At 46.3% G+C, this 23,659-nt stretch overlaps 1 protein-coding gene across 1 annotated transcript in view; it reads right to left on the bottom strand.

Annotated features, from left to right (window-relative positions):
• Positions 1–15,904, bottom strand: part of HECTD2 (HECT domain E3 ubiquitin protein ligase 2) — a 144,075-nt gene extending 128,171 nt beyond the window's left edge. The window contains exon 1 of the mRNA XM_077258960.1: positions 15,685–15,904. The gene's annotated coding sequence lies outside the window, so the exon portion shown is untranslated. The remainder of the gene's footprint in view (positions 1–15,684) is intronic.
• Between the last annotated feature and the right edge of the window lie 7,755 nt (positions 15,905–23,659).

Genomic DNA, 23,659 nt, shown 5'->3' with positions numbered 1-23,659 from the left:
ATCTAGATGTGTGGTGAGCACTTTGAACCCCCAAGTGCTTCACAGAAGTTTATAACGCAGAGCCGTGAAAATAATAAATGTGAATCCTTTCCTCAAAAATATTTTTTTAGCCCAGAATTTTTTATTTTTGCAAGGGTAACAGGAGAAATTGGACCCCAAAAGTTGTTGTCCAGTTTCTCCTGAGTACGCTGATACCCCATATGTGGGGGTAAACCACTGTTTGGGCACATGCCGGGGCTCGGAAGGGAAGTAGTGACGTTTTGGAATGCAGACTTTGATGGAATGGGCTGCTGGCGTCACGTTGCATTTGCAGAGCCCCTGATGTGCCTAAACAGTAGAAACACCCCACAAGTGACCCCATTTTGGAAACTAGACCCCCCAAGGAACTTATCTAGATGTGTGATGAGCACATTCAACCCCCAAGTGCTTCACAGAAGTTTACAACACAGAGCCGTGAAAATAAAAAATCATTTTTCTTTCCTCAAAAAAGATGTTTTAGCAAGCAATTTTTTATTTTCACAAGGGTAACAGGAGAAATTGGGCCCCAATGTTTGTTGCCCAGTTTGTTGTGAGTACAGTGATACCCCATATGTGGGGGTAAACCACTGTTTGGGCGCACGTCAGGGCTCGGAAGGGAAGTAGTGACATTTGAAATGCAGACTTTGATGGAATGGTCTGCGGGCGTCACGTTGCATTTGCAGAGCCCCTGATGTGCCTAAACAGTAGAAACACCCCACAAGTGACCCCATTTTGGAAACTAGACCCCCCAAGGAACTTATCTAGATGTGTGATGAGCACGTTCAACCTCCAAGTGCTTCACAGAAGTTTACAACGCAGAGCCGTGAAAATAAAAAATAATTCTTCTTTCCTCAAAAATTATGTCTTAGCAAGTAATTTTTTATTTTTGCAAGGGTAACAGGAGAAATTGGACCCCAACAGTTGTTGCCCAGTTTGTCCTGAGTACGCTGGTACCCCAAATGTGGGGGTAAACCACTGTTTGGGCACACGTCGGGGCTTGGAAGGGAGGGAGCACCATTTGACTTTTTGAATGCAAGATTGGCTGGAATCAATGGTGGCGCCATGTTGCGTTTGGAGACCCCTGATGTGCCCTAACAGTGGAAACCCCTCATTTCTAACTTCAACACTAACCCCAACACACCCCTAATCCTAATCCCAACTGTAGCCATAACCCTAATCCCAACCCTAACCCCAACACACCCCTAACCACAACCCTAACCCCAACACACCCGTAACCCTAATTCCAACCCTAGCCCTAATTCCAACCCTAACCCTAAGGGTATGTGCCCACGTAGCGGATTCGTGTGAGATTTTTCCGCACGACTTTTGAAAAATCTGCAAGTAAAAGGCACTGCGTTTTACCTGCGGATTTACAGCAGATTTCCAGTGTTTTTTTGTGCGGATTTCACCTGCGGATTCCTATTGAGGAACAGGTGTAAAACGCTGCGGAATCCGCACAAAGAATTGACATGCTGCGGAAAATACAACGCAGCGTTTCTGCACGGAATTTTCCGCACCATGGGCACAGCGGATTTGGTTTTCCATAGGTGTACACGGTACTGTAAACCTGATGGAAAACTGCTACGAATTCGCAGCGGCCAATCCGCTGCGGATCCGCGGCCGATCCGCTGCGGATCCGCGGCCGATCCGCTGCGGATCCGCGGCCGATCCGCTGCGGATCCGCGGCCGATCTGCTGCGGATCCGCGGCCGATCCGCTGCGGATCCGCTGCCAAATCCGCACATGCCATAACCCTAACCCTACCCGTAACCCTAACCCTAGTTCTAACCCTAACCCTAGTTCTAACCCTAACCACAGTGGGAAAAAAATATATATTTTTTCTTTATTTTATTATTTTCCCTATCTATGGGGGTGATAAAGGGGGGGGTTTATTTATTATTTTTTTTATTTTGATCGCTGTGGTAGAACCTACCACAGCGATCAAAATGTACCTGTAAGGAATCTGCCGGCCGGCGGGCGTACTGAGCATGCGCCCGCCATTTTGGAAGATGGCGGCGCCCAGCGAGGAGACGGCCGGACACCGGGAGGATCGGTAAGTATGAAGGGGTGGTGGGGGGGTGGATCTGAGCACAGGGGGGGTGATCGGAGGACGGGGGGAGCGGACAGCAGGGCGGGGGAGCGGGCAGGAGCACGGGGCAGCGGAGCACAGGACGGAGGGGACCGGACCCCATAACGGAGCGGTGGGGGGGCGATCGGTGGGGTGGGGGGTGGTCACTTCAGGTTTTCCAGCCATGGCCGATGATATTGCAGCATCAGCCATGGCTGGATTGTAATATTTCACCTGTTTTTTAGGTGAAATATTACAAATCGCTCTGATTGGCAGTTTCACTTTCAACAGTCAATCAGAGCGATCGTAGCCACGGGGGGGGGGTGAAGCCACCCCCCCCTGGGCTGAAGCACCACTCCCCCTGTTCCTGCAGATCGGGTAAAATGGGAGTTAACCCTTTCACCCGATCTGCAGGGACGCGATCATTCCATGACGCCACATAGGCGTCATGGGTCGGATTGGCACGGGTTTTCATGACGCCTATGTGGCGTCATGGGTCGGGAAGGGGTTAAGTTGTAAACTGTGTAATGATGGAGAATGTGTGTAACAGCTGGGTGCGTGCATAGCAGAGCTGAGTGTGCTATGTGCAGGTGTGTGCATAGCAGAGCTGAGTGTGCTATGTGCAGGTGTGTGTAGCAGAGCTGAGTGTGCTATGTGCAGGTGTGTGTAGCAGAGCTGAGTGTGCTATGTGCAGGTGTGTGTAGCAGATCTGAGTGTGCTATGTGCAGGTGTGTGTAGCAGAGCTGAGTGTGCTATGTGCAGGTGTGTGTAGCAGAGCTGAGTGTGCTATGTGTAGGTGTGTGTAGCAGAGCTGAGTGTGCTATGTGCAGGTGTGTGTAGGAGGGCTGAGTGTGCTATGTGCAGGTGTGTGTAGCAGAACTGAGTGTGCTATGTGCAGGTGTGTGTAGCAGAGCTGAGTGTGCTATGTGCAGGTGTGTGTAGCAGAGCTGAGTGTGCTATGTGCAGGTGCGTGCATAGCAGTGCTGAGTGTGCTATGTGTAGGTGTGTGTAGCAGGGCTGAGTGTGCTATGTGCAGGTGCGTGCATAGCAGAGCTGAGTGTGCTATGTGTAGGTGTGTGTAGCAGGACTGACTGTGCTATGTGCAGGTGTGTGTAGCAGAGCTGAGTGTGCTATGTGCAGGTGTGTGTAGGAGGGCTGAGTGTGCTATGTGCAGGTGTGTGTAGCAGGGCTGAGTGTGCTATGTGCATGTTTGTGTAGCAGAGCTGAATGTGCTATGTGCATGTGTGTGTAGCAGAGCTGAGTGTGCTATGTGCATGTTTTTGTAGCAGAGCTGAGTGTGCTATGTGCATGTTTTTGTAGCAGAGCTGAGTGTGCTATGTGCATGTTTGTGTAGCAGAGCTGAGTGTGCTATGTGCATGTGTGTGTAGCAGAGCTGAGTGTGCTATGTGCCTGTTTGTGTAGCAGAGCTGAGTGTGCTATGTGCATGTGTGTGTAGCAGAGCTGAGTGTGCTATGTGCATGTTTTTGTAGCAGAGCTGAGTGTGCTATGTGCATGTTTGTGTAGCAGAGCTGAATGTGCTATGTGCATGTTTGTGTAGCAGAGCTGAATGTGCTATGTGCATGTTTGTGTAGCAGAGCGGAGTGTGCTATGTGCATGTTTGTGTAGCAGAGCTGAATGTGCTATGTGCATGTGTGTGTAGCAGAGCTGAGTGTGCTATGTGCATGTTTTTGTAGCAGAGCTGAGTGTGCTATGTGCATGTTTTTGTAGCAGAGCTGAGTGCTATGTGCATGTTTGTGTAGCAGAGCTGAGTGTGCATGTTTGTGTACTAGAGCTGAGTGTGCATGCACTCTGTATTTATATGTACAGTACTCTGCGACATTCTGCTGCATTGTAAGAATGTTTCACAAATTGAAGTGTTAATAGTTTATCTTTTAGAAATTCACAAGCTACAAAGGATTATGAACAGAAGATACATTTTGGGGTAGTCGCCCTTTGCCTTCAAAACAGCAGCGTTTCTTCTAGTCCTACTTGCACACAGGGACTGTCTAGGATTATAGTCCGGTGTGTGAGTAACCAATTATACCAAACAGATGATAATGATCATTTTCGGATGTAGATTGAACCACAGTCATTACCTGAAACACCTGTGTATAGAAAAGGCTTAAAACTGGGCGAGGAACTGGCAAACTCTGCTACTCTGGTTGTGGAAGACAGCTTCAGGTCATACACAGGGTAGTTATACTACATCAGCGAGGTCTCTCCCAGACTAAGATTGTAAGAGTTTCAAAACGTCGAGGACGTAGATACCGTAGTCGGCCAAGGAGCTTAGTGTAGCAGATGAAAGACACATCAAGCTTTAAACCAGAAGATGTGCAGCAAAAAAGCTCAGAACTGGCAGCAACCAGCAGGACCCGGCTGCAGCCATCACGTCTGGCCAGTAGTGATCTTCCTGGAAGCATTGCATCTAAAAGGCAATACCTGCAACACAGGATTGATAGACATGATAATGATATGGAGATTCGAAAAATAATGGTGAAAAAAGTTATTTGAGAAAACGGCTCCTGGGCACTTTGGAGGAATGACCGTCCCACTGGTTCCACAGCTGATCCATTCTGTACTGCAAGTGGACGACTTTGCGCTCATTCACAGTGTTTCCAGTTTTGAACAAGTTTTGGTGGGAAGACATTGGCAACCTGTGAGCTCCTCTTGTTCTGTTTGTGTCAGCCAGGTGATCAGTGGGGGTCCAAAGACCCCAATGGCCATGAAATGAGGTCCTGAATAAAGCCACCGTTCTGCAGTCTTTAGTACTGATGGAGATAGTCGAGTACAGTTTTGGCAATCTCTGTCAGTCCCTGGAGCAGCAGTAAACATGTGGGACCAGAAATTAATAAAATAAGTGATAAATTGCAATCTTTAAAGGGGCTTTCCATTCCTGCTGCAGTTTATTTAAAAATAAAAATAAATAAACTGTGCTTTACTCCCGGTCCTGAGTCTCCACCGCCGCCCCGGCCATCTTCCATTGTCTGCAGCGCTGATGTCACCCTGACAGTACTGCAGTCAATCAGCAGTTCAGTTTTTGCCATCGTTAGAGCCACTGCGCTGAATGATTGCCTGCAGTGTTGTCGAGGAGACATCAGCGCTGCAGACAATAAGAGATTCCCGAGGCAGCGGCAGATACTCAGGACCGGGAGTAAAGCACAGGTTGTTTTTTTTTTCTACATTTTAAATAAACTAATGCCAAGGGACGGGGTTTTTATAAACCACTGCTACATCTGTAAGTATATATGTACGCATAACGCTGAAAGCCAAGGTCCCTTTTGTCCAAAAAGTAGATTAGATCATAATTGGTGAGGATTACTAGGTGGATTATTGCACCAGCCCCCGCCATACAAGACTGTACATTTCAAGGCCGAGCCATATTTCTGGTTTACTGTCTGTCCTAAGTTTCTTTACGTAGACTCCATTAGTGAATAGGAAAAGTGCGTAACGTGAGCCGGAGGCTGCTGTGTAAATCCCTTTCCTGCAGATGTGAGGAGAGCTCAGGCCGCTCATCCTGGGGCCCAGCCAGAAGTCCTCACCCCTTCCCTACCACGTCCCGAAATTGTATATTTCCTCCAAGAACGTCCAATAATCGAATTTCTGTGAGCTTCTCCCTGGTAAGAATGAGTGGTGGTAGATTGGCACAGGACGGGAGATGACATAGTTTTCGCCTGTGCTCATATCCTGCCCAGCCAAAGGCAATATAAGCACTTCTTCTCCACAGTAGTGTGAGATCCAAGTCATCCGTGTGACTAACATCGCATTTATAAGCAGAGCTCCTACTGAGGCTGTGTGGGACCAGATATGTATACATGTGTGTGTGTGTGTATGTATATATATATATATATATATATATATATATATATATATATATATATATATATATATATATATATATATATATATATATATATAATGCACAGAAGAATAATAGTTACTCTGATAAACCTCAGGACAGGTATTCCAGTAGCTTTAGTATCTGGAAAGCTTTGTCACCACAAATGGAAAGTAACATTTTCATATCCACCCCATAGCCAGGCCCTGCATGAATAGAAATAGCTGTATTTTCCCTATGGAAAGTGTTATTCAGAAGTCCTACTGTGCAGATGGAAGTAAAAAAAAAAAAAAAGAGAAAAAAACATTTCCACTCCTTTCCTTTTTTAACTTGGGCCACTGTACAGAAGCTTCACATTTTAGGATGAATTTATCCTGGCACCGAAAGACAAAAAGTGAGATCATTCCCCTGGAAAAAGCCCTGGTTGTATCTGCGGACACATAAAGGGACAGCTGCCCCGGTCTAACAAACGTGCGACCGGTGATTGGTGGACCTTTAGAGAGACAATTTATGTTCCATGTTTAGAACAGGACAATGGAGATAGAAAAACAAAGAGCGTCATGTCATTCTGGCCAGGATGATGTATTGTTTTAGTTATTGCTAAGGATAAGCAGTTCTATAAAGCAGGGCTGTCCGCACAATCAGCGCTCACCACTCCTGACACCTCCTTCTTAGTATAAACATGAATTCCTTATGAAGTTATATTTCTGGAGTGTGTTTTTATAGAACTCTGCATCATGTTGTTCCTCTGTTATTCCTCCTGGAATTGTATAAATGTGCATAGTCTGACAATGTCTGCACCGACTCTAGTTTGTAAGAAGAAAGGCAACATCCAGTTATATATTGCCAGGAGAAATAACACAGAATGGCTCAACTCAGAGTTTTAAAGGGATCCTGACAGCTGATACATGCTGCCACAACCATCATGCATCAGGCACTGGATGTTTGCACTGGTAGGATTCAGGCGGTTCCGTCTGGTTGGGGGAACAGTTTGTTGAAATTGCAGGCGATTACCTGAACCGTCAAGAAGTGCAGCCCTTATCCGGTTCTGTGTGCCTCCTATTTCAACTAAACATACATTCTCTGACGTACATTCAGTTGAAATATATTGCTGTACAGAAAGCCACCGACTTCCTGCACCGCAATAGTTAACAGTCGCCAGCCAGTCAGAGGTTGGCAGCTGACGTTAGTGCTCTCGTCACCGGCGTATGACATCAATGCCATACGACATATGACATCCACACCTCATTTGGAGCCAGAAGAGGACGTCACTAGAGAGCGGACAGGTGAGAAGAAACTTTTTTATTTTAATTACAAAAATGCAGCAATATTGGGGTCACATGAGGACTAGGATAGAAGGCACATGAGGAACACGATGGGAGATATATGTGGACAAGGAGGGGGAATATTTGTGAACCAGGATGGAAGATATATGGGGGACCAGGATAGGGGACAAATGGAGATCAGGATGGGAGATAATTGTGGACCGGTATGGGAGATATAGGGGGATCAGGATGGGAGATATAGGGGGATCAGGATGGGAGATGCATGAGGACCAGGTTGGAGCACATATGAGGACAATGATGAGTGATATATGGGGACCAAAATGGAGACATGGGGACCAGGATGGAGCACATTCGGGGACCAGGATGGCACACAAATGAGGACCAGGATGAGGGGCATATGGGGGCCAGGATAAGAGACATGGGGATCAGGATGGGGATATATGTGGACCAGGATGAGAGACATGGGAACCAGGTTTGGAGATACTAGTGGACCATAATGGGAGATATATTGGGACCAGGGTCGGAGTCATATTGGATAAAGATGGAGCACATATAAGGACCAGGATGGGGGACATTTGAGGACCAGGATGAGGTACATATGGGGACCAGGATGGAGCATATATGAGGACCACAATGGAGCACATATGATGACCAGGATGAGGTACATGCGGGCACCAGGATAGGAGACTTATTAGGACCAGGAGAGAGCACATATAAGGACCAGGATGACTGACCTATGGAGATGAGGATGAGGGACAGATGGGCACCAGGATGGAAGATATATGGGGGACCAGGATGCGGGATATGCAGACCAGAATGGGGGGATATTTGTGGACCAGAATGGGAGACATGGAACCAGAATGAGAGATATTTGTGTACCAGGATGGGAGATATATGGGGACCAGGATGAGAGACATATTGGACCAGGATAGAGCAGATATTGGGCCAGTATTGGGGACATATGAGGACCAGGATGATGAATATATAGGGACCAGGATGAGGTACTTATGGGGACCAGGATGGGATACATATGAGTACCAGGATGGAGCACTTATGAAGACCAGGATGAAGGACATATGGAGACCAGGATGAGGGACATATGGGGACTAGGATAAGAGACATGGGGATGAGGGTGGAGCACATATGAGGACCATGACGATTGACATATGGGACCAGGATGGGAGACATGGAGACCAGGATGGAGCATATATAGTCGGTAGGATGGAGCACATTTGGGGACCAGGATGAGGGACATAAGGAAACCAGGATGATGAACATTACAAGAAGGGGCCCAGGATGGGAACACTATAGCATGAGTCCAGGATGGGGACATTGTTACACGAAGGGACCAGGATGGAGACATTATTACTGTTTGGGGGACAGAAAGAGGAACATACATTCTTCGTTTATGGTGGCAAGTGGGGAACATAATTACATTAGGGCGCAATTAGAGGATATTATTACTGCTTTAATACATTTTATGTAATGCAGTGATTAGGCACTGTGGGCGCTTACCTGATCCCTCGAACTAGGGGGCACCCTAGTCTATCCCTGTCCCGCGGATTACCCCTGAAGATGGAGACTTTGGGGTCACGTACCTTGCTATGCTCCTACCTTAGCTCTTATCTGTTCCTTTCTCCCACCCAGGGATGAGTGAGGCCAGAGTGTGTAGGATTACATTAACCAGACAAACAAAGGAAGACAGACAGGGATAAAAGAAAACTACAGTGATATAAATATACTCACAAAACAACAGAGTGGAACACAGAGGATGGATAGGTAGGAGAAACCAAATAGGTGAGGATAAGGATAAGCATTCAAACCATCTCCATGCAGCAATCTCCAGAACAACTCTTCAAACACCTACTCCAAACACAGACTACTCCTCCAACACCAAACTGGCAAGGTCAGAAGCATGGAGGGCTTCTTATACATCCTGGGAGTAACAAACTCAGAACAGCTGAACTCAAGGTGTCCATCTAAGCAGTTTAACCCTTGCAGAAAGCCAGAACTTTGAATAGAACAGTGAAGATGGTCTAACTACCGCAGGTGTATTTGTCACCAGACGCTGGTACCGTTTGACCCCATTCTGTTGCGTTATCCCCGTGACATTTACTTTTGAGGATATTGTTTTCATTAAGGGGAAAAGGGAGGTCCTGTTGCAGTGCAGGGTCACACTTTGTACAGTAATTTTTCTTTATCTGGTGACATGTAGAAATGGGGGAAAAGGAATGTACTGTAGAAGCGATCAGCTATAGATGACTGTGGGTTAATTTCTGCAGAGATTATAGCGGTTTTCACTGGATGAAGAAATAGTGAAGATGAAGGACTTCAACCAGAGACATCACTGGTGAGTCAGTGTTCTACCTGTACACATACACTATATACAGAGCTCCTGTGTATAATGTCACTGATGATCCCTGTATTACCTGCACACTGATACTATGCTCCTGTGTATAATGGCACTGGTGGTCACTGTATTACCTGTATACTATATACATAGCTCCTGTCTATAATGTATCTGGTGATCACTCTATTACCTGTATACTATATGCAGATCACCTGTGTATAATGTTACTGGTGATCACTGTATTACCTGTATACTATATACAGAGCTCCTGTGTATAATGTCATTGGTGATCACTATTACCTATACACTATATACTGATCTGTGTATAATGTCACTGGTTATCACTGTATTACCTGTACACTGACACTATATAGAGAGCTCCTGTGTATAATGTCACTGGTGATCACTGTATTAACTATACTATGTACAGAGCTCCTGTGTATAATGTCACTGGTGATTGCTGTATTACCTGTATTCTATATATAGAGCTCCTGTATATAATGTCTCTGGTGATCACTATATTACCTGTATGCTATACACAAAGCGCCTCTGTATAATGTCACTGGTAATTACTATATTAACTGCATACTATATACAGAGCTCCTGAGTATAACGTTACTTTTGAGCACAACTGTACTATATACAGATTTCCTGTGTATAATGACATCGGTGATCACTGTATTACATGTACCCTAAACACTATATACAGAGCTCCTGTGTATAATGTCACTGGTGATCACTGTATTACCTGTACACTGACATTGTATACAGAGCCCCTGTGTATAATGTCACTGGTGATCACTGTATTACCTGTACACTGACACTATATACAGAGCTCCTCTGTATAATGGCACTGGTGGTCACTGTGTTATCTGTACAATGGCACGATATACAGAGCTCCTGTGTATAATTTCACTGGTGATTACTGTATGATTACTGTATGTGCAATGTCACCAGTGGTAATGTTAGTGTTATTACTGTTGTGGTTTTTATTAATGATCAGTACTGTAGTGTTCGGTCACTCTGTGGTGGCAATATGTGGTCTGGTCATTTATCCCGTTTTATTATTTGGTCACTATGTGGTGGCAATATGTAGTCTGGTCATGTTATGACGGTATTTTTACCTTCTATATGGTCAGGTCATGGTATGGCGGTATTTGAGCATATTTGTCCTGTGGCAGCTGAGGACAGAGATTAGATGCAGCAGACAGTTGAGGTGACAGATGGACAGGTGCTAATCCTTTCCAATTTAAGTAGGGTTCCTTTAGTATTAATTTTCAAAACTTATAGAAAACCCCTTTAAAAGTATACACCATACTAAGAAGTGACTGGGGCAATATGTACTGGACAAGAGGCAATGAGACTATAAATGAAGGTTCAGATGGTGTAAGAAGGGGAAAGCACCATTACTGTAAGTTACTGTTACTTGTATTTTGTGGTAGAGGAAAATGAGTGTGGAAATGGGTGTGGCAAGCACAACCAGAGAATCTGTTGTTAAAAAATGGCCTCCCACCCCTGGTGGTATGATTTCAGCCACATATGGCTGTAATTGAACAGCAGGTATGTGCTGTAAGGTTCCCTTTAAAAATGGTGGTCCTGCATAGTTATTTCATGGGGGAGATAACATTGCTGCAGAGTTTGGTTTGTAGTTGTCTGAGCTCTTCGGCATGATATGATCTAACAGCCAAATGAAGGAAAACTCATATTTTCGGTGCCATGACATGACTAGGTGTTACCCCTGCACTGTAGTCGTGGGGAGCATCTTATCATTTCATGACTGCATTTATTACACCTGTGTGCATATAGCAGCCATGCACTGTGACATCACTGTGTGCATTGCCCGTGTATCATCATTGTGCTTACTATCATCCCTGTATGTCTGTGACATCACTATGATGATTATTAGGTTTTCTCTCTGTTCTGTGACATCACCGTACGCACGGTTCGTACAGTCACTGTGTGTACTTGCTCTACCTATGGCTTCACAGTGTGCAACATCCGAGCACTGGGACATTACTGTTTGTTCTCCCTGTTGTGCTCCATTACATCTTGCTTTATCTCCCTGCATTGTGTTATGCTGTGACCATAATAATTGTCGTGCATTATCCCGGCACTGTGATATCACTGTAGCCATTATTCCTCTTTTGTTCCTTTCTTTCCATCATTATTCCTGTATTGTGAAATATGGCAATTATGCAGAGATTTCACTAGTTATTTCTGTATTGTGACATTATTAGGTTTAATATCCCTGCAGTGGCATAACTGTATGCATTGTCCATATTATGTTACCACACAAAAAAATAATCTGATGCTGATTTGCTAAAGCTAACTTTAAGGGTATGTGCACACGTTGCAGTTTTTGCTGCGGATCCGCAGCGGATTTGACGCTGCGGATCCGCAGCAGTTTTCCATGCGGTGTACAGTACAATGTTAACCTATGGAAAACAAAAACCGCAGTGCACACGCTGCGGAAAATTCCGCGTGGATTCGCTGCGGAAAAAAAGAAGTAGCATGTCACTTCTTTCTGCGGATTCTGCAGCGGTTTTCAACCTGCACCAATAGGAAAGTGCAGTTGAAAACTCGCAGAGGAATCCGCAGAAGAAACCGCGTGAAAATCCGCAGTGAAAACTGCAGTGGTTTTGCACTGCGGATTTTCAAAATCCGCTGCGGAAAAATCCGCAGCAAAATCCGCAACGTGTGCACATACCCTTAAGCAGTGTGAACTTAGACTAGACAGTTTTAAGCCCTGAATACACAATAGATAGCTGTCGGCTTTCTCTCCAGTCTCCCCTTTCCTTTTCCGAGCTCTCCTGTGTTTTCTATGAGAGCCATGGTCGGACTCCTGTGGTGAGGAAATCTTTTATGGAGAACAAAAGGATTATCAGTTCAAAATCAAACATGACAGATACCTATCACCCCTGATATCATCTATCAGGGTAAGGGTACCGTTACACTAAACGATTTACCAACGATCACGACCAGCGATACGACCTGGCCGTGATCGTTGGTAAGTCGTTGTGTGGTCGCTGGAGAGCTGTCACACAGACCGCTCTCCAGCGACCAACGATGCCGAAGTCCCCGGGTAACCAGGGTAAACATCGGGTTACTAAGCGCAGGGCCGCGCTTAGTAACCCGATGTTTACCCTGGTTACCATTGTAAATGTAAAAAAAAACACTACATACTCACCTTCTGATATCTGTCACGTCCCTCGCCGTCTGCTTCCCGCACTGACTGTGTCAGTGTTGGCCGTAAAGCACAGCACAGCGGTGACGTCACCGCTGTGCTCTGCTTTTACTTTACGGCCGGCGCTCACAGTCAGTGCGGGAAGCAGACGGCGAGGGACGTGACAGATATCAGAAGGTGAGTATGTAGTGGGTTTTTTTACATTTACAATGGTAACCAGGGTAAACATCGGGTTACTAAGCGCGGCCCTGCGCTTAGTAACCCGATGTTTACCCTGGTTACAAGCGAACACATTGCTGGATCGGTGTCACACCGATCCAGCGATGACAGCGGGAGATCCAGCGACAAAATAAAGTTTCAAACGATCTGCTACGACGTACGATTCTCAGCGGGGTCCCTGATCGCAGTAGCGTGTCAGACACAGCGATATCGTATGTATATCGCTGGAACGTCACGGATCGTGCCGTCGTAGCGACCAAAGTGCCACTGTGAGACGGTACTCTTAGTTTGGGAGGCACCCATACACATTAGATCAGTGATCCCCAACCTTTCTGATCTTGAGCCACAGTCACCTGTGAGAGAGGATCGCGAGCCCCATTTAACTCCCATGCCCTTCACAGTGGTGACACCCAGAGCCCCGTTGCCGCTATAATGACAGCCAAAGCTTTTCCACAGAAATCACATGAAGCAGTATACCGAGATCCAGGGGTTCGCACAATATCCCATTCAGTATTCTCGAATCAAGCACTCCAATACGCATCCAGCTTCAAGCACCTCCTCTGATAGGCAGCATCATCTTATCTCCAGTTTACCATATAGTTAAATTATCTCTAACCCACCCTGAAGCCAGTATATGAGCTTCCAGATCTGCTCTTCTGTGCGGAGCTGCACATAAATTTCACCATCTGGAGACATGGTTTTCTTAGCTCTTTGCTAGACCAGGTGCCAGAGGTGTAACTGTAAGAGGGTTAGCAGTCCTCAAGAACACGTTGTGGCAAGTGGTTTTATGTACTTATGATATTTATATATAAAAGAGTTTGCATTTTATCCTTATGGCCGGTTTGTGTTCGGTCTCCTGGAGGTTTACATCAAGGCTGTCCCTGGGGATTGAGGAGGGCTGGCCACTAGAGGAACCAGTGAAGGCTATACGGATATAGTTAACACCCCGAGTAAGATATCGTTAAATGGTTTGGGAATAGCTCACATGAGCTGAGAGAGGTAATATCTAATAGAAAGTGAAGCACTTCCTGCTGGAGGAAATTCGGGAGAGTTCAGTTAGTCTCAGACAGAGTTTAGACAGCTATTTTAAGGTTCAAGGTCAGGTTATGTACAAGCTGCGATGGACCCTAATAGTACCAAGCTGCCGAAAAGCAGGAGAGTACCCTGAGAGACTAGTGTAGATCCCTGGACGGTCCAGGGCCTATGGCCCGAAAGACATTGGAGTCCATGTCTCATTGTCTCATAAGAGAAAGAGGCCGGTCGGGAAAGAGTAAGAGGATACGGTGACGGGGTCAGAAAAGCTGAGTTGACGGACAAAGAGATCCTAGGGCCAACAGAACCTGTTGAGGTGGGGACAGTTCTGGCAGACCAGAGGCATGACTTGAAGTGTACTATTTTATGGGAACATCAACTGTAGAGGGCTTTGCCCCATACTGTATGCCACAGCCAAATGTCACCGAGCTGTACAGTAAAACTGAACCTGTTAAACCAGACCCAGGGTTTCTTGGTATGTGTGTTACTAATCTAGGTTCCCAAGGACACATATGTAGCAGAGGCTTCCAGCAGAACGAGCAGGACACACATGGGAAAAAAACTATTTAGAAGAGGATTTTCAGGGAGAAGAGAAGTCAGAACCGGGACACAGCACTTGCCCTGGGCCACCCTTCATAACGACCATGGTCGCAGAGGTAGCGTATGCTGCCAGGCCCGTGTGGGTGAGGGGCCAGCAGACACCACTGCAAACTTCAGCTGGATGTGCATCCTTGCAGCTAATGGGAGGACAACGGACATATATACCAGGATGGGTGGTATATACACCAGGATGGGGCCCAGGATAAGGGACTGTGGAGACTGTGGGGTTCAGTAGGTGCCCTTGTCCGTAAGCCTAAACCGCATGGACCAGGGATCATCCCACCGAAAGCCCTCTCTCCTTTTTCTTGTGGGCGTAATACTACTCAGACAACACAGGATGAGTGAAAAACAGTGTGGCAATACTTTATTGCACCACAAAATAGGCAAATAACACGTAGAACAGTCCCAGCACAATACCCTAGATGGTGCATATTACAGAGTCTCACCCTTCCACTGACCTGCTGGGATAAGAGTAGCTGTGACTCCAGAGCTGACTACCCCACCTGTTGCACACACAGAAGGTAATGACTAGCTTAGAAAGATGACAGTACATTGAGGTACAACGCCAGTTGACCGGAGGGTCACAACCTGGCTTCTCCGAACATCTCCATGGAGCCAGGTGACCAGTAGGTGCCATTCCTGGCTTTCACAAAACGTATTCATGGGGCTCAAGTGACCGGTATGTTCAAATCCTGACGGTTCAGTGATGGTCAGTGGGGCAGATCTGTATTCTTTCAGCTGGGGCCATGGTTCTGAGTCGCCTGTCAGGGCAGTGGGGTACTCGGTACCAGGTCGGTACTTAAAGGGATGTGTCACAGTGGTGGTGACCCAGTCCGTGGCCCTGGGCGCCCATGTTAAGGGGAAGGTCTTTAAAGGGTTTTTTTTTTAAATAAAGAAAGTTTGTGACGCCACCTGTGGTATTCGGTCAGGGATGACCAACGCTGCTTAAAGGGGTCCTCTGGGTTGATGTTATGGCAGCCAGATGGTATAACTTCCCACAGGTGAAGTAGGTCCCCAGGGCTCCCAGTGAATAGATGGAGGATGGTAAGTGGTGCAGTAAAGAACAAAGGACACAGTTGTGCAGTCTTTTTACCTGGTTTACTGATGGTAGCAGATAGCCACAGTCCAGGGCACCAGATCACAGGTACAGGTAGGGTCCGGCCAGCTTGGAAGCAAGTTCAGAGTCCAGCTTTATCAGGTGACGTTAAAAGCGTTCCTTCTAGCGCTGTGTTGTTATTGTCCCTTACTGCCTATGCCTTCTTAGCAAGGTCCTCTCAGTTATCTCTGTCCTTTGTTGAACTGGGACACAAAGCCGTATGACAGGTGACTCGAGCCTTTTTACAGGGTCTCTATCACGACCCGGGCTCTATGTGTCACTGTCTCCTGGGTGTTAGGGCGAACAGGTGATGTATAATCCAGCTGTCCTGCCAGTTTCTGCTGTGTCTTAGAGTCCAACAATCAAGGATGTAGCCCAGTCCCAGCTATTCTTCCCTGTTGTCACTCGACTGTGCTTCGCTCTCTGGCACGTTAGCTAAAGGCTGTTCTTCCTTCTGTATCTCGCTATCTAGGAGCTACAGCACCTCAGGCTTTACGGCCCATCCTTCTGCCTCAGACTGCTCCAGTCTGCTGTCCGGCACCAACTGTCTAAATCTTCCTAACTGCCTAGCAACTGACTCCTCCTCCCAATCAGAGAGAGCAGCTCCCCTGAAGTCGGGTGTAGAGCTCCCCTTTCTGGCCTGGAGTCAGAACGCTTTTGTATGTGCTAATTACCTGTTAAGAGGAATCTTCCATCGCTTCCAAGCGTGACATCACTCTCTCGTGAGGAAAGCAATCCCATTGTGACCACCAGGACCCTGGGGCGTCACACTTCCCTCAGCTGGCATCCTGTAGAATGTCAAATCTGTGTCCCTCGTGATGGAGCCATGACGTATTGGCTGCTGCCTTGTAAAAAGTCTCCGATTCTTTGGATGAACAGATGAATGACCTCGGGGAGACCAAAACATCCAACACTGCGGAGACACCATCACGTGTTTCTCAACGCAGTGATCCAGAACACTGCCCCCATCCCTTATGGGAAATATGCAAATGCATGTAAAGTAAGCTGCGGAGACACCATCACGTGTTTCTCAACGCAAGCAATGAATAGCCAGGCCTTTCTCCGGGAAGGAACAACCACGGGAAGGGCAGCATCCAATAAAGGAGAATATCCAATAAAGGAAGACCACCTATGCCAAGCATGGTATCCATCCACAAACAGCTGTTTCGGGGTTTTTGCCCCTCATCAGTGTGGAGTAGGAAACTGGCTATTAGGAGCAGTGCCTGGTGAAAGGCTATGAAGGAACAGATGAATGACCTCGGGGAGACCAAAACATCCAACACTGCGGAGACACCATCACGTGTTTCTCAACGCAGTGATCCAGAACACTGCCCCCATCCCTTATGGGAAATATGCAAATGCATGTAAAGTAAGCTGCGGAGACACCATCACGTGTTGGGATGGGGGCAGTGTTCTGGATCACTGCGTTGAGAAACACGTGATGGTGTCTCCGCAGTGTTGGATGTTTTGGTCTCCCCGAGGTCATTCATCTGTTCCTTCATAGCCTTTCACCAGGCACTGCTCCTAATAGCCAGTTTCCTACTCCACACTGATGAGGGGCAAAAACCCCGAAACAGCTGTTTGTGGATGGATACCATGCTTGGCATAGGTGGTCTTCCTTTATTGGATATTCTCCTTTATTGGATGCTGCCCTTCCCGTGGTTGTTCCTTCCCGGAGAAAGGCCTGGCTATTCATTGCTTGCGTTGAGAAACACGTGATGGTGTCTCCGCAGCTTACTTTACATGCATTTGCATATTTCCCATAAGGGATGGGGGCAGTGTTCTGGATCACTGCGTTGAGAAACACGTGATGGTGTCTCCGCAGTGTTGGATGTTTTGGTCTCCCCGAGGTCATTCATCTGTTCCTTCATAGCCTTTCACCAGGCACTGCTCCTAATAGCCAGTTTCCTACTCCACACTGATGAGGGGCAAAAACCCCGAAACAGCTGTTTGTGGATGGATACCATGCTTGGCATAGGTGGTCTTCCTTTATTGGATATTCTCCTTTATTGGATGCTGCCCTTCCCGTGGTTGTTCCTTCCCGGAGAAAGGCCTGGCTATTCATTGCTTGCGTTGAGAAACACGTGATGGTGTCTCCGCAGCTTACTTTACATGCATTTGCATATTTCCCATAAGGGATGGGGGCAGTGTTCTGGATCACTGCGTTGAGAAACACGTGATGGTGTCTCCGCAGTGTTGGATGTTTTGGTCTCCCCGAGGTCATTCATCTGTTCCTTCATAGCCTTTCACCAGGCACTGCTCCTAATAGCCAGTTTCCTACTCCACACTGATGAGGGGCAAAAACCCCGAAACAGCTGTTTGTGGATGGATACCATGCTTGGCATAGGTGGTCTTCCTTTATTGGATATTCTCCTTTATTGGATGCTGCCCTTCCCGTGGTTGTTCCTTCCCGGAGAAAGGCCTGGCTATTCATTGCTTGCGTTGAGAAACACGTGATGGTGTCTCCGCAGCTTACTTTACATGCATTTGCATATTTCCCATAAGGGATGGGGGCAGTGTTCTGGATCACTGCGTTGAGAAACACGTGATGGTGTCTCCGCAGTGTTGGATGTTTTGGTCTCCCCGAGGTCATTCATCTGTTCCTTCATAGCCTTTCACCAGGCACTGCTCCTAATAGCCAGTTTCCTACTCCACACTGATGAGGGGCAAAAACCCCGAAACAGCTGTTTGTGGATGGATACCATGCTTGGCATAGGTGGTCTTCCTTTATTGGATATTCTCCTTTATTGGATGCTGCCCTTCCCGTGGTTGTTCCTTCCCGGAGAAAGGCCTGGCTATTCATTGCTTGCGTTGAGAAACACGTGATGGTGTCTCCGCAGCTTACTTTACATGCATTTGCATATTTCCCATAAGGGATGGGGGCAGTGTTCTGGATCACTGCGTTGAGAAACACGTGATGGTGTCTCCGCAGTGTTGGATGTTTTGGTCTCCCCGAGGTCATTCATCTGTTCCTTCATAGCCTTTCACCAGGCACTGCTCCTAATAGCTAGTTTCCTACTCCACACTGATGAGGGGCAAAAAACCCCGAAACAGCTGTTTGTGGATGGATACCATGCTTGGCATAGGTGGTCTTCCTTTATTGGATATTCTCCTTTATTGGATGCTGCCCTTCCCGTGGTTGTTCCTTCCCGGAGAAAGGCCTGGCTATTCATTGCTTGCGTTGAGAAACACGTGATGGTGTCTCCGCAGCTTACTTTACATGCATTTGCATATTTCCCATAAGGGATGGGGGCAGTGTTCTGGATCACTGCGTTGAGAAACACGTGATGGTGTCTCCGCAGTGTTGGATGTTTTGGTCTCCCCGAGGTCATTCATCTGTTCCTTCATAGCCTTTCACCAGGCACTGCTCCTAATAGCCAGTTTCCTACTCCACACTGATGAGGGGCAAAAACCCCGAAACAGCTGTTTGTGGATGGATACCATGCTTGGCATAGGTGGTCTTCCTTTATTGGATATTCTCCTTTATTGGATGCTGCCCTTCCCGTGGTTGTTCCTTCCCGGAGAAAGGCCTGGCTATTCATTGCTTGCGTTGAGAAACACGTGATGGTGTCTCCGCAGCTTACTTTACATCCGATTCTTTGGATGTCTAGATGTCTTGGCTGAATTTCTGTCTGATATTACAGAAGCATATAACCTCTTTTTATAGTTAACAATTGTCCTTCACCACCATGCACAGGTAAAGGGTAAGAATGGTGACGATATCAAATCAAATTATTTGATTATTTAATCTATTTGCATAATTTTTCCTCCTCTGTTTTGCAAGTCAACAAACTGGCTGGCCTGGACAATGTGTAATCAACATATCAGCAATCATCATTGTTGAATGACCCTATATATGAATGATTGTTGAATTGAATTCATTGATATGAATCAGTGTTGAATTGTCCTATGTATCACATGACAACCCAAAATCTTACATCAAATGTCAATTTACAAGTCAATTTTACAGACTTTTACGAACAAAAGTCTGTGTTTTCTTAACCAACAAGAAAGAAACATTTAAGTTCAAAAGCCAACATATAGATAGCAGTCTATTTCTCCTATTCCTCCTGGCTTGCTGAAAATAGAGATGTCTGGTTAATCAAGATAAAATGCTTTGTCGCCACAAGGACATACGGTATATACCAGAATGGGGGGTTTGCAGTATACACTAGGATGGGGCCCAGGATAAGGGACCGCAATGGAGGATATCGGGGCCCAGGATAAGGGACCACAATGGAGGATATATATATATATATATATATATATATACAGTATATATATATATATATATATATATATATATATATTGTAGTGCATCGGTAGCACCATTGCGCAATGAAGAGGCAGTGACAAAATTCAAACACAAAGTCTCTTTGATGCGTTATCTTCACAGCATTAAAGTTCCAATTCACACAAATGCATCTCATTAGTGTTCAGTTCACACCAGTACACGACTTTAAATCACAGTCCCTAAACACGCTGGACTTCCCTGTGTCCAGGTTCCTTGGGCAACTGCATGCCGTGACAAAGTCTCTTACACACAGCTGTTACTCACAACTTTACTCCATTGGCTTGTGGCCACTAAACACGCTGGACCTCCTCTGACCAGTTCCTGTTGGTGACTGCAGTGCTGTGTTAGCTGTGGATGCCAGGCGTCTCAGCTCCACTGGCTGTTTAAGTCTGCTCTGTCCTGTGTCACCGCGCATCGACAAAGCTCCGCAGTACCTTTTGCTCTCCTCCAAACACCAGCTGGACACTGACTCTGACCCTGAGACACCCATACCGTTTCCTGCAGGGCTTTTAACGAAGAATCCTGTGGCCTCAAGCCACATGGAAAACCCGGAAAGGAAATGAAATGGACTGAACCACTAAAATACTGCAGTTTCCAAACACACATTCCAGAGCAGATTTTCCCTACATGTCTTGGATACTAGCATGTCAAAGACTACACTTCTTTTTATTATCAGTCTGCATGGCAGTCACAGCTACACCCGTGACTGCCATGCACTCCTATGGACTTCATATGCCTCCGTGCACATCCTGGAGAGAACAAACAGCGACCCCTACCTGCGATACAGGCCACTGCCTCACAATATATGTATATAGGTATTATACTGTACATTATATATATATATATATATATATATATATTATATATATATATATATATATATAATCAGAATGTAGGATGTGTATTTATATACATACATACATACACTGCTAAAAAAAATTAAAGGGAACACATAAACAACAGAATATAACTCCAAGTAATTCAAACTTCTGCAAAATCAAACTGTCCACTTAGGAAGCAACACTGACAATCAATTTCACAATTTGTTGTGCAAATGCAATAGACAACAGATGGAAATTATTGGCAATTATCAAGACACCCCCTATAAAGGGAGTGGTTCTGTAGGTGGGGACCACAGAGCACATCTCAGTACCAATGCTTTCTGTCTGATGTTTTGGTCACTTTTGGATGCTAGTTGTGCTTTCACACTCGTGGTAGCATGAGACGGACAACCCACACAAGTCCCTCAGGTAGTGCAGCTCATCCAGGGTGTCACATCAATGCGAGCTGTGGCAAGGTTTGCTGTGTCTGTCAGCGTAGTGTCCAGAGGCTGGAGGCGCTACCAGGAGACAGGCCAATATACCAGGAGATGTGGAGGGGGCCGTAGGAGGGCAACAACCCAGCAGCAGGACCACTACCTCAGGAGGAGCACTGCCAGAGTCCTGCAAAATGACCTCCAGCAGGCCACAAATGTGCATGTGTCTGCACAAATGGTTAGAAACAGACTCCATGAGGATGGTCTGAGTGCCCGAAGTCCACAGATGGGGTTCTCACAGCCCAACACCGTGCAGGACGCTTGGCATTTGCCACAGAACACCAGGATTGGCAAATTTGCCACAACCCTGCCTCTTCATTAAAAAATGATTCATCTCACCTTCCTCCACTCGCAGGATGTGCAGCATTCTCTTCTGTAGTCAGTGCAGAGGTCGGCAGCTGACATCGGTGTGCCTTCTATGGTGATGCATGACATCAATGCCATGCAATACCAATGCCTAGCATGCCATCAGCTGACAGCCTCTGATTGGATTGGTCAGCAGTGTGTATTGCTGTGCTGCAATACATTTCAACTGAATGTGAGTCCTCGAAAGCACATCCAGTTGAAATAGGTGCTGGTTTCAGCAAGTCCCCTTCCAGCACGTGCCCGGTTACTGTGGCACCATCTGCGACAGCAATCGTTATGCCCTTGCTTACCTCCCAGAATGATGTCACTCCTACAATCTTATCCCTGTGTTCCTACAGGTCTCCTGAAATTAACAATATTAAATGACTGTGGCAGCCAATCAATGGCCCCTAATCGACTGCAGCCTTCACTGTTTACACAGAAAGCAATCACATAAGAGTTGTCTGTTGGATTGGGAGACAAAGACGAGTCTTACAATAATTATTCTCCAGAGGCACAAAAATACAGGACCTTAATGATGTACAAATAAAAGCGTATTAGAGGTCATTTAAGGTGACTTTTGGTGCGCATATGCTTGGAAATTGCATAAACAAAAATTCTGAAAAGTACAGTTTTTATCACAATTTACATCTACACTTGTGAGAACGATTCACTATTTTAAGGCGTTGTTCAGATATCCATTAATAGAGATTAAAGAGTAACTAATGATTCATTTATTTCTCCATAAATCAATAACATGAGCAAAGATAAGAAACAGGGATATATCTAATAATAAATTCCTTTTTCTACACTTGTGAAACTTCTCTTCCTCCCCCACATGCACTCATCACTAAGGCTAGTTTTGCACATCTGCTTTTCATGGTGAATACTCGGATTGCAATCCACGGACTGGCTGCAGGCCTTTTGACCCGAACTTGGCAGCCTCACATATGCCTATAAGCCTGCCGAATTTGGGTGAGGAGACTTGCGGACAGTCTGAATTTCAGTCTGAGTAAGGACTGCACAGAACGGATGTGTGAAATTAGCCTTATTCTAAATTCAATGATAAAATTAGGTTCCAGCTTCTTAATACAGAAGTCTACAGAGAATGGAGGAGCAGATGGAGAGAAAAGAAGAAGAAAAGCGATACAGATATTAAGATAATTGTTCTGGTAAACAGTGAGTGAAGACCCTGGGAATGAGTGGATTTGATGGGATGAGACAGGCATGAATGTCATTAAAGGGTGGGCTCAGCAGAGAGATACGCCACAGCTGGTGATCTAGGAGGAAGGGTAGAGCAACAGCTTGACCACACGAGAGGAAGTGACGTGTCCCCGCCATTTTATCAGTGACTGATCCAGAAGCAGCCTGCCTGGTTTTATGACGTGGTCAGAGGAGAGCTGGTTGTCTCTTTGCATTCATCTCTATGGGAGCATCTATAAAAACAATGTCACGACCCACAAGGGTCAGTCCAGCGGACGGCACAACAAACACCAACAACGGGGATGGAAAAAGGGAGAGGAAGGAGCAACAATAGGGTACGAGGGATGGGGCACCTCCTAACACAGCCTGTGCCTATCCTTAAGCTCCCCTAATGCCCTATGTGGGTCCTCTCTCCCCCCCGCCGCCGTCACGTGCCTAGTCCCTAGCTGTCACCTCACTATACCCTGACTAGTGTGCTGGCCAGCAAAGATGCTTGGCTCACCGCTGCACATGGTATAAACACGGGGTAGTGATAAGCACGAGACAAAGACGGAATAAGAAAACTTAGCTTTCAAGCTTCTGCTGCAAGCTCCACACGATGGAAGATATGGAACCAGGACCTCAAGCAGCTGATACACACTGACACCAGAGAGCTCCCAACTCCTCAGCTGGTCTCCAGATAAAAACTCTATCACCAACAGTCAGGTGAAGCATCAGGTGACTATTTAAAAGATGGTGGGAGTGGTCACCACCCACATCAGCTGACCAGCAACACAGCAGCTGTCAGCAAGGAAATTGAGATTAACCCTTGCTGG

The sequence above is a fragment of the Ranitomeya variabilis genome, chromosome 4 (genome assembly GCF_051348905.1).
Source record: "Ranitomeya variabilis isolate aRanVar5 chromosome 4, aRanVar5.hap1, whole genome shotgun sequence".
In the NCBI taxonomy this organism is placed as follows: Eukaryota; Metazoa; Chordata; class Amphibia; order Anura; family Dendrobatidae; genus Ranitomeya; species Ranitomeya variabilis.
This window is presented reverse-complemented; position numbering and strand designations above follow the sequence as displayed.